We start from the raw sequence: 10839 nt of genomic DNA on the forward strand, positions 1-10839 counted from the left end.
CCCACACTCTCACACATGCTCCCACACACGCTCCCACACTCGCACACGCTCCCACCTACTCCCACATGCTCCCCACCACACACTCCCACACGCTCCCACATGCTCCCACACGCTCTCACATGCTCCACACATGCTTCCACCTGCTCCCACATGCTCCCACACACACACGCTCCCACACACTCACCACGCTCCCACACACTCACACATGCTCCCACACACGCTCCCACACACTCACACATGCTCCCACACACGCTCCCACACTCGCATACACGCTCCCACCTACTCCCACATGCTCCCACACACACACTCCCACACGCTCCCACATGCTCCCACACGCTCACACATGCTCACACACATGCTTCCACCTGCTCCCACATGCTCCCACACACACACGCTCCCACACGCTCACACACGCTCCCACACACTCACACATGCTCCCACACACGCTCCCACACTCTCATACACGCTCCCACCTACTCCCACATGCTCCCACACACACACTCCCACACGCTTACACACGCTCCCACACGCTCACACATGCTCACACACATGCTTCCACCTGCTCCCACATGCTCCCACACACACACGCTCCCACACGCTCACACACGCTCCCACACACTCACACATGCTCCCACACACGCTCCCACACTCTCATACACGCTCCCACCTACTCCCACATGCTCCCACACACACACGCTCCCACACGCTCACACACGCTCCCACACACTCACACATGCTCCCACACACGCTCCCACACTCTCATACACGCTCCCACCTACTCCCACATGCTCCCACACACACACTCCCACACGCTTACACACGCTCCCACACACTCACACATGCTCCCACACACGCTCCCACACTCTCATACATGCTCCCACCTACTCCCACATGCTCCCACACACACACGCTCCCACACGCTCACACACGCTCCCACACACTCACACATGCTCCCACACACGCTCCCACACTCTCATACACGCTCCCACCTACTCCCACATGCTCCCACACACACACTCCCACACGCTTACACACGCTCCCACACGCTCACACATGCTCACACACATGCTTCCACCTGCTCCCACATGCTCCCACACACACACGCTCCCACACGCTCACACACGCTCCCACACACTCACACATGCTCCCACACACGCTCCCACACTCTCATACACGCTCCCACCTACTCCCACATGCTCCCACACACACACTCCCACACGCTTACACACGCTCCCACATGCTCACACATGCTCCCACATGCTCCCCCCACACACGCTCCCACACACATGCTTCCTCACGCTCATGCATGATCCCACACATTCCCACATGCTTACACATGCTCCCACATGCTCACACATGCTCCCACATGCTCCCCCACACACGCTCTCACACACATGCTTCCTCATGCTCATGCATGCTCCCACACACTCCCACATGCTTACACATGCTCCCACATGCTCCCACACACACACTCCCACACGCTTACACACGCTCCCACATGCTCACACATGCTCCCACATGCTCCCCACACACACGCTCCCACACACATGCTTCCTCACGCTCATGCATGATCCCACACACTCCCACATGCTTACACATGCTCCCACATGCTCACACACACACATGCTCCCCCCACATGCTACCACATGCTCTCACACGCTCCCTCACGCTCACACACGCTCACACACGCTTCCACATGCTCACACACGCTCACATATGCTCTCACACGCCTGCCACGCCCCTTTGTCCAGTGGCTTCTGGCCCCTCTTCCGAGCCAGGGAAGGAGGGGTCAGGGGCTGTAGTTGCCCCTGTAGTTGTCAGGCTCTGCCCACAGAACCTGCCAGGAGGTGTCTGCCCTGAGGTGGACGGGGCCTACCTGGCAGGAGCCGCAGGATGTGAAAGGCAGACACCCAGTGCTGAGGTGAGCCATGTGGGATGCCTCCACTGCAGCCCTGATCTCCGGGGCCCCCACTGCTGCATGACACCCTTTGCTGCTGCACAAGCTTGCAGAGTCCCCGTGTGTGCAGGGCTGGGAGGGAGTGTGCTGGGCCCAAAGGTGACTGGGACAGTCTGCTTCAGGGGGCTGCAGTCTGGGGCACAGGCTGGGACTGTGCCACTGTGGAGGCTTCTGGGGGAGAGGGTACAGGGAGTGGACAGGACAGGGACGGCTCCCCACAGCCCAGCCGGTCAGCATGGGCCTGACCTCTACTTTGAGCGTGGTGGCTTGGCCTCTGGCCTCTCAGGGTCCCTGCTGAGCTGCGCTGATGACCCCTCATTGGCAGGGGGGAGGCTGTGGGACCTTGGGGGCCTGAGACGCCTAGAAAGGGTTAGGAGGGGACCATGGGTGGGCAGGGCTGGGAGGTGGCCCGGCAAGCAGCCTGGGGACATTCAGATGCTGGTCACTCAGGGAGCTGGTAGCCGCTCTGCTGCCCCTCACTGAACTTGAAAGCAGTGAGAACAGACGATGCCCGAAGACACCCACAAAAACACTTCCTGTTGACATCAACACACTCGTAGGCCTTTCTTGTCCGCACCCTCCAAGGCCGGCACCCCCCAGGTGACCACTGGACCACGAAAAATAAAGTCCTGCCACCCAGCCCCCACTCTGCCACTCATTATCTTCCCATTGCCTTTCAGTGGACTCAGCCATGGTTTGTTTTTTGAAATTGAGTTTGAAATCCAGATCCTGCCCCACAGGCACTGGTGCCAGCGTCGCGGCTGCGGACCAGAGCTCTGCAGTTTCTGCTGGAAATGAGAGTCAAAAGGGAACTACTGTGTGCCAAATCCCATGCGGAGTTCTACACACTGGTGCACACAGGCTCACACAGGCATGCACACACACACACACACGAGCACGCACATGCTCACAATGCACACTCGACCACACACACGCATGTGCACACGCACACATGCACACACACCTGAGCACACACGCTCACAATGCACACTCACGCATGCACACACACGTGCACACAGGCATGCACACACATACACACACGAGCACACACACCCTCACAATGCACACTCGAGCACACACACACACACTTGCACACATACGTGCACACAACACCCAGGGAGTCCCAGGGAGCCCAAACCAACCCTTGGACAGGGCCGGGAGGTCAAAGGGGAAATCCCTCTTTTCTTTTTTCTCTCAGAAACCCCAGAACAACAGACTTTTTGTCAATAAGCATCCTCACTTTTGTAGTTAAAAAGTTTGTTTTAAAACATTGTAATGAGCTCTCTAGAGTCAAATCATCATCTTCTTCACCTTGTTTTCTCTGTGACACGCAAAGGGCCGGCAAGCAGGAGGCTGCCCACACTCAGGAGGGTTGGCGGGAAGACGCCCTCCCCCAGCATGTTCTGGACAGGACGCAGACACCAAGTGCCCCACGGTCCTTCATGCTGCGGAGGGTAGAACAGAGCCAGAGGGTGGCGAGGAAGGGGCAGATCCTAGTGACTACAGCCACTGCCATGAGGAGACAGGGACAGGGCTGCTGAGGTCGAGGCAGGGAGTGGCGAGGCTGGAGTGGGAGGCCCATGCTCCAAATTATACAGGAAGCCGGAGCCTCCCTCCTACTGAACTGGGCCCTGTGGGGTTAACATCACGAAGTCGCTCCCAGATGGGGAGCTGGAGGGTTGATCGCCACCAAGTAACGCAGTTTAACAGTGGACGCTCCTCAAGTCACCCTGCAGCACCTCACTAAGCCCAGCATGGGCTCCCAGTGCCCCTAGGCCCACCTCCCTGTCAGCCATGCCCTGGGTTTGGGCCCCCAAGAGGCCCCATGAGGCTGTAGTTGTTTTCTGGGTAAACTGTGTCCCCCCCATCATTCATAACAATCTCTCCGTCTCCTTCCCTCTCTTCTTCCCTCCCTGTTTCCTCCCTCTCTTCCTCCTCCCTTATTTTCTTCCTTTTTAAGTAATTTGTTTTCTCATCTTCATAGCAATACCTAGTCATTGTAGAAAAAATGGGGACAGTGTTAAAATTCCACCGCGGAGTTGAGGGAGACATCCCCGGCTCCTGTCACTGTCACCACACTGCATCTAGAGATGTGTGGTTTTGTTTCTCCAGTTCACGTGACCTCATCGCCTTACCCTCTCCCTGGAGTCGCTTGTGAGCCTGGTGACAGCAGCCTCATGACCCCAAGCTCCTCCACGTGGGGTCAGGCTGCCCCAAGCCTCCTGCTCTGACTTCTGCTGGGTTGGACCTTGTTGCACCCCCCCAAAGTGCGCAGTGCCAGCTGCTCCTCCTCCTCCTCACCCTGGCTTGAACAGGTGCACGAGCATGCAGGTCACCTCTTCCAGGCAGCCCTACAGTAGTGCACCCCACCAACACTGACTGAGCCCCCCAGACAGTGTTTAAAGGCTGAGACTGCCAGCTAGGATTTGGGGAGGGGTCCCTGCCTCTGTGGGTCCTGTCTAGCTCTGGCCCAGGCTGACAAGGAGGAGCATCTATGGGGGCAGCTGGTGTGGTGCAGGGCATGGCGGGGTGCGGGGGCTGGAGGGTATGGGGAGGAGGGGGCTCAGTCATCTTTCATGAGCCTGAACTGAGGCCCAGGACGCACAGTCCACCATCCTGGGTCTGGACAGCGGGTCCCTCTGGGCCATCTCACTTCCACAAACTTCAGCAGAGGCACAGCACTGGCACTGGGGCTGCAGGGGCCTCCTGGCACAGCTGGGAGAGTAGAGTGGAGCCACGGCACAGGCCCGGCCACCTCTCCAGGAGAAGGCACCTGGAAGTCCTCAGGTCCTTGTTGGGACAGCCGGTGCCAAGGCTGGGCCCGCACATTGCAGCAGGCAGGGTTGGGATGGGGGGCTCAGCACCTGCTGTGTGGATGGGAGGGACCCCTCCACGCCTGAGGAGAAAGCCCACCAGCTGGCCTCGCTCCTGCCTGCCTGGAGGGGTTTCTGGAGGGAGTGATTCCTCCGCTGAGTCTAGGCAGGCACGGCTGCAGGAAGAGTGTGAAGCCAGCATCCCCGGGTGATCCTGTGCACTCTAGCTAGGCCCTGCCCCACCCCTGCCTTCACTTGCTCGGGCCCCAACCCGCTGGGCCCCTCTCTACTGGGCACTGCCGGGGTCCAGTTCTCTCTCCAAGATCTGCCAAGTCCATGTGACCTGGCCCCGGGATGCTCCCTGCATGCCCAGCCCCAGTGACACCCTTCCCCAAACCCTGCGGTCTGGGGACGTCTTGGCACACAGGTGACCTGGAGACAGATCCAGACCCTACCTGCCAGTGTGCCTGACCGGCTGCGCTGAGCTGGGCGTCGCCTGCTTCTCCTCGTTCTGGGTGGGACCGTCTGTCCAAATGGCAGTCAAGGCCTTCTTCACTATCTCAGCGTGGGCAGAAAGACATGGACACACGAGAGAGCTGCCCTGTGCCCCCGGCCTCCATATCCCACCCACACTCCACAGCCAGAGCTCTCAGCCCCTCCAACCGGGGGCAGTTCTGGGCTGTCCAGCGCATGGGGGCAGGACAGCCGGGCTAATTACCTGCATGGGAGGGCCCCACCCGACAGGCTCCTTGTGATGGTGCTACCGCCGCCCCCGCCCACCTGGGCTGAGTCACCCAGGTGCAGCGTCGATGTGGGGAGGGCCTGTCCCTGCGGCTGTCAGTGGAGGCTCACCCTGTGGACTGGAGGAGGAGGCTAAACCCTGCCCGGCTGGGCTGGTCCCAGGTGGTGACTGAGCCATCCACGGTCCTGCCCTTCCCCGTGCACTGGGCAGCTGCCCACCCTGGCCCAGCTTAGATGTTCCAGCATCTGGACGTCCACCCTTCCCAGGACACCCCAGTGGGGTATGGCAGGAGAGAGCTCTGTGTGCCCTCAGCTTCCTGCCACGTGGCTACGCCAGCCCATTTGACCCTGGGCGGTCCCTGGTTCCCAGCTTAACAGATGTTGACAAGGCCTTGCCTCCTTTGGGGTGGTGCCAGGGGCAGAGGGGCACAGCAAGAGCAGGGCACGGCCCCTCGCACACCCCCACACACCCCCGCTGTCAGCAGGCTCCCCGGGGTCTGGGAGATGCCTTCCTGTAGCACAAAACCAAAGGCCACAGACGCAGAGAAAAACAAGTTCTTCCTTTCAATTATAAACTTGCAAGAACAAGGAGGCCCATCCATTCAGTGAGACATGCGGACCGATCTCAGCTCACTAGGAGTCCCACGCTGCAGATCCCCCCGTTTCTGTTTATTCTAGAGGGTGGCCAAGGTGGCCCTAGAAGTGCCTTCCAGAATTCAGATGCCAGTGGGGCGGGCTGCCAGGATGGCCACTGAGCGGGGCTCTGGTCTCTGGTGCCAACCAGTGAACCCTGGGAGGGACCACCCTGTGCCCTGCCCAGCCTGTCGGGGGGGCCCAGCCCAGTTAGGAGCAGACAAGTGTGGGGCTCACGGGGAACAAGGCGGCGTGCATTTACTCTACGGAGGGGCACCGTCTCCACACGGCTAGCCGGGTGTGCCGACGGCGCTGGATGGCACCGTACGTGGTCCCCGTTGAGGGGTGACTCCTGCTCCCATGGTTAGGGCCAAAGGGTCACAGCCTCTGCAGCTCCCAAATGGCTCAGGGGAAAATGTGTGTGTGCACAAAACAGAGGAGCAGCCCTCGGCCGGAGCCAGAGGATGCGTGGGTGCCCTGCACACTGGCCTTCAACGTTTTTGAGCTTCAGGCTTTTGGTAGTTGGCATGTGAGACACTCCCTCTCCCCAAGGCAGTGGGGATGCTGGTTCCTTCCGAGGCGTTTCTGCCATGAGCGTCCTCCAGAACGAGTGGGCTGAGGCCCTCAGCGGATGTCCTGGGTGACCACAGGCCTGTTGCGTGTGGCTGGCCGGCCGGACCTTAGCATGTCATCACTGGGCTCACGGTCCTGCCTGAGCACATCTGACCGGCCGTGGCCAGGGTCCACGCAGATGTCCACCTCCATGTACAAATCCACCTTGTCCTGTACATGGCCCCTCCTGACACCACCCTGCAGTGGCCGGGGACCCCTCCTTCCTGTGGGTTTTGAGTGTCTGAGACGGCAGAGTCACTACAGCTCACCACCCCTGGGGCCCACGGTCGGCTCACAGTGGGGCAGAGGGTGAGATGCTGCCCAGAGCAGCTGCTGCAAACAACAGCTAGGACAGTGTGGGGTCAGCGTGCCACACAGACTGTCTCTCACTGCTGAGCTGGCAGCCAGCAGCCTCTTTCCCGCTGGCCAACCTGGGGGCGAGTACCACCCAAGGTCAAATAGCCGGCCAGCATTGGCCTGGACTTGTATCCGACTCCTGGAAACTCTCCCCTCCCACTTTTCTCTGACGCACAGACAGCAAGACATGACAGCAAATTAGGTTAAGGAGGGGTTTCAGGAAGAATTACACACTGAAGGGTATCAGGTGGAGGCTGGCTGGCGTCCATGGCTGTTTCGTGTAGTAATTACATGTTGCTCATTGAAGTCGCTGAATGTTAAGTTACAAGCATAGGCTCTCCACGTATCATTCAACCACAATTATGATAATTACGTCCCCACGAGAAGGTCGGCGAAAATGGCCTGGGAGGGGAAATGGGTGGCAAATGACTTGGGAGGTGGTGGTTGAGTGGGGCCGTGGGATGAACTGTTCTCACGTGAACGACAGACTGGTGGACGTTCTCCAGTATTTTTCAAATGCTTAAAGAGAAAATGTCCCGGACACAGTAGGGGAAACCGTTTAATGTTTTTCTGGAGGAATCCAGCTTCTCCGGGAGGAGCTGCTTCTTTAGCGAGTGGATTCAGGTGACTGGTTATCTTGGGCAGCACACTGGCTGTTTGAAAACCTCAAGACTGGGCAAAAAAATAAAATCATTAAAGTCCACTGGGTTGTACCAGTGGCTCAAAGAACTCACAGCCATGGGGAGCACGGCAGGAGGGGGTTCCCCCCCGCCCAGCCCCACAAGGGCCCCAAGCCCTGGCGACAGCCTCAAGCCCTGGCGACAGCCCGGTGGTGCCTTTGAACTCAGGCCCTCGGCTACCAGCTCCCATCTGGGGATGTGGCGTTGAATGCTGACGTCACAAACCCCACAATGCCCTGGGAATCAAGAACAGACCCACTCTGCAGGCAACTGAGGCTCAGAAACAGACTCCAGCCCCGCCACACGCGTGACCCAGAGCCGGGAGCTGACGTCCGAGCCACGTCCGTCCACCACCCCGAGAGGGCCTGCAGGCACCCGCCATAGGAAAGGCTGAGAAAGGGGTCCAGTCCCACAGCCCCCCACCCCAGCGAATTTCCAGGTGATGGTTCCCTGCAATGCATGTGATAAAAACTGCCAGGTCAAATACACAGAGGTGACCCTGCCAAGGTCCCTCGATCCTAACAGTGGGTCGTGGTCCTCAGACGTGGGAGGCCACGTCCTGCCTTCTGAGGCCTCAGACCTTGGTGGGGCACAGAAGGACTGCCCAGGGTGCACCAGAACTTTCTATCACAGACGTCTGCCCAGGAAGCGCCTGAGAGCTGTTTCTCGAGGGAATGGATGGATGAGGAAGGAGAGAGGGTTGATGTAGACCTAGGATTGGGCCACAGGCCCCCCCGGCCCAGGCCCCTTAGCTGCCGTCTCCCAGGATGCAGAAGCATCACTGCAGGGCCTGCCGGTACAGGGAACAGGCAGGCATGATCCCGGGGGGTTCTGGAGCTTTCCGATTCCACAGCTCAGCCTCAATGTTCCAGCTGAGGCAGGAAGTATCAGAGCTTCATGCAAAGCTGCGAAGACCAGCTCCTTCCCACAAGTGGGTGGGGGGGACGATGCTGTGGCCCCTTCCTGGGTGGCCCCATGACACGCTCACTGGGAGCAGCCCCTTCCCAGACATCCAGGGACAATAACACCCAAGGCCCTTTCCTCGCAGAGCCTCCCAGAGGACCACGCGGAGGGCCACACGCCACGACTGGCTGGGATCCTTTTGGTTCATAATCGGCCCCTCAGGGTCTGGAGGTACAAGGGGCAGTGACTGGGAACACCCCCAGACAGCCTTGACCATCTCAGCCTGCATCCTCTAGGAGCCTGATACCTCCTGACACCAGGAACCCCGTCTACAGGGGCCGTCTCACCTGTAGGTGGCCTTGCTGAGCCAGGACAGGGGTAGCAGAGGTGCTCAGGAGGACCCAACGCCTCTGGGGTGTAAACCTCCTCAGGGGAACAGCTTGGGGAACCACAGTCCCAGGGTGGAAAGGGCCAGGCCCCTTTCCCAAGATAGATTAGCTTCTTCCAAGAATACTGGCCAACAAGCATTCTTACCCTAGTCTTGTTTTGTTTTAATTAGCAGACTTAATGTTTTAGGTTTACAAAAACACCAAGCAGATGGTAGAGGTCCCCCACACCCCCTCTCCCTGACCCAGTTTCTCCTATGATTACCTTCTCTCATTGGGGTGTAGGCGTGTGACAGGCAAAAAACCAATATTGATCCGTTATTATTACAAACGTCTGAAGTCTCCATCAGGATGCACTCTTGTGTTGCATTTTCTATGGGTTTTGAAAAGCACACATGGGTCCCATACTCACCATTGTACCATCCCAGTCTTAGGACAGCCCGCTGGGCACAGGAGGCTGGGCATCCCACCAGGTGGCAGATCTCTGCCCCAGCCTAGGCTGGAACCAGCTGCCTGCTGCTCAGAGGCAGCCTCTCCCCTTCGGTCTAGCAGCCACCAGGGGCTCTGAGACCCTGAGCAGGCCACCACAGGGCGTGAGTTCCCCATGTCTGCATCTATAACTCAAGAGGTCCCAGCACTGCCCCTGCCGCTTCTGTGGTGTGATGATCTGGACCCTGACAGGCCATGTGGCCCTTCAAGTGTGGCCCGGGCCGGGGGGGCTGCTGTCTTATGCTTGGAGGACACGGAAAGTGGTTGCTGTGCACAGGTGTGAAGCCACAGGTCCCTCTCCACCGCAGCCTGGGCACCCTGGTACCTGCAGTGATGGGGGTGGTGGGAGGGGCAATCCTAGAGCAGTTGGGGGTGGGTGCGGCATTCTCCAAGCTCGGAAATGCACCTCAACCAGACCTCAAGCCTCAGTGTGATGTCACTTGATGTGCTGCGCAAGGTCCTGGCTCCAGGTTTTTGATGGAGTAGGTGCACTAAACAGATCCTTACAATGAAACTACCTTCAGTGGTCACCGTCATCGCCTTCCAGTTCTTCAGGCCTTCACCCTTGTCCCAGCTTTCCTGGGCTGGGGGCTCGGCTCCACTCACCTTTGCCGGTGACTTCCATCCCTGCAGACCCACAATTTTCAAAGCCCTCTCTCCACCTCCTCTGGTAGTCACAACCCAGTTATTCAGACTTGCACAGGTCGTTTGCAAGTCCTCCTGGAAGGTATCTTGGCTGGATAAGTGGACAAGGCCAAGCTTCCCCACCGCTGGAGGCTGCACTCAGCTCTGGAGCTGACCCGTCTCGGGCAGGGCCACTGACCCGCGGCACAGAGAAGCCAGCTTTGTGATCGTAGCTGGCACGGCCTGGAGGGCCAGCCTCGGCCTCTCCCGTCTGGTGGGCCCTCGGCACCCTCTGGCTCCCCCTCTCCGGCCTGAGTCTGTAGGGCCTCCCTAGTCCGGGCGCGGGTCTCCGCTGTCCCCCGCAATGGTTCAGGCACGTGGTGGCCGCGGTGACCACCCGGGGAAGGACCACACTCGAGCAGGTGATTCTGCCCCGCGGGCACGGGGGCGGGGCGGGGCGGGGTTCGGCCAAATCTGGAGTTCAGGTGTCAAAGCTGGGGCGGGGGTTGCTACTGACAACCAGAGAGCGGGGGCCAGGGTGCCGCTAACATCCCACCAGGCGCGGCAGGTCCCCACCCCAGAACCGTGCGGCCCCAGGTGTCCGCAGCGAGGCGTGGGCAGCGCTCGGCGGAGGCCCCGGCGCG

This window comes from Rhinopithecus roxellana, chromosome 19, assembly GCF_007565055.1.
Source record: "Rhinopithecus roxellana isolate Shanxi Qingling chromosome 19, ASM756505v1, whole genome shotgun sequence".
Classification (NCBI taxonomy): Eukaryota; Metazoa; Chordata; class Mammalia; order Primates; family Cercopithecidae; genus Rhinopithecus; species Rhinopithecus roxellana.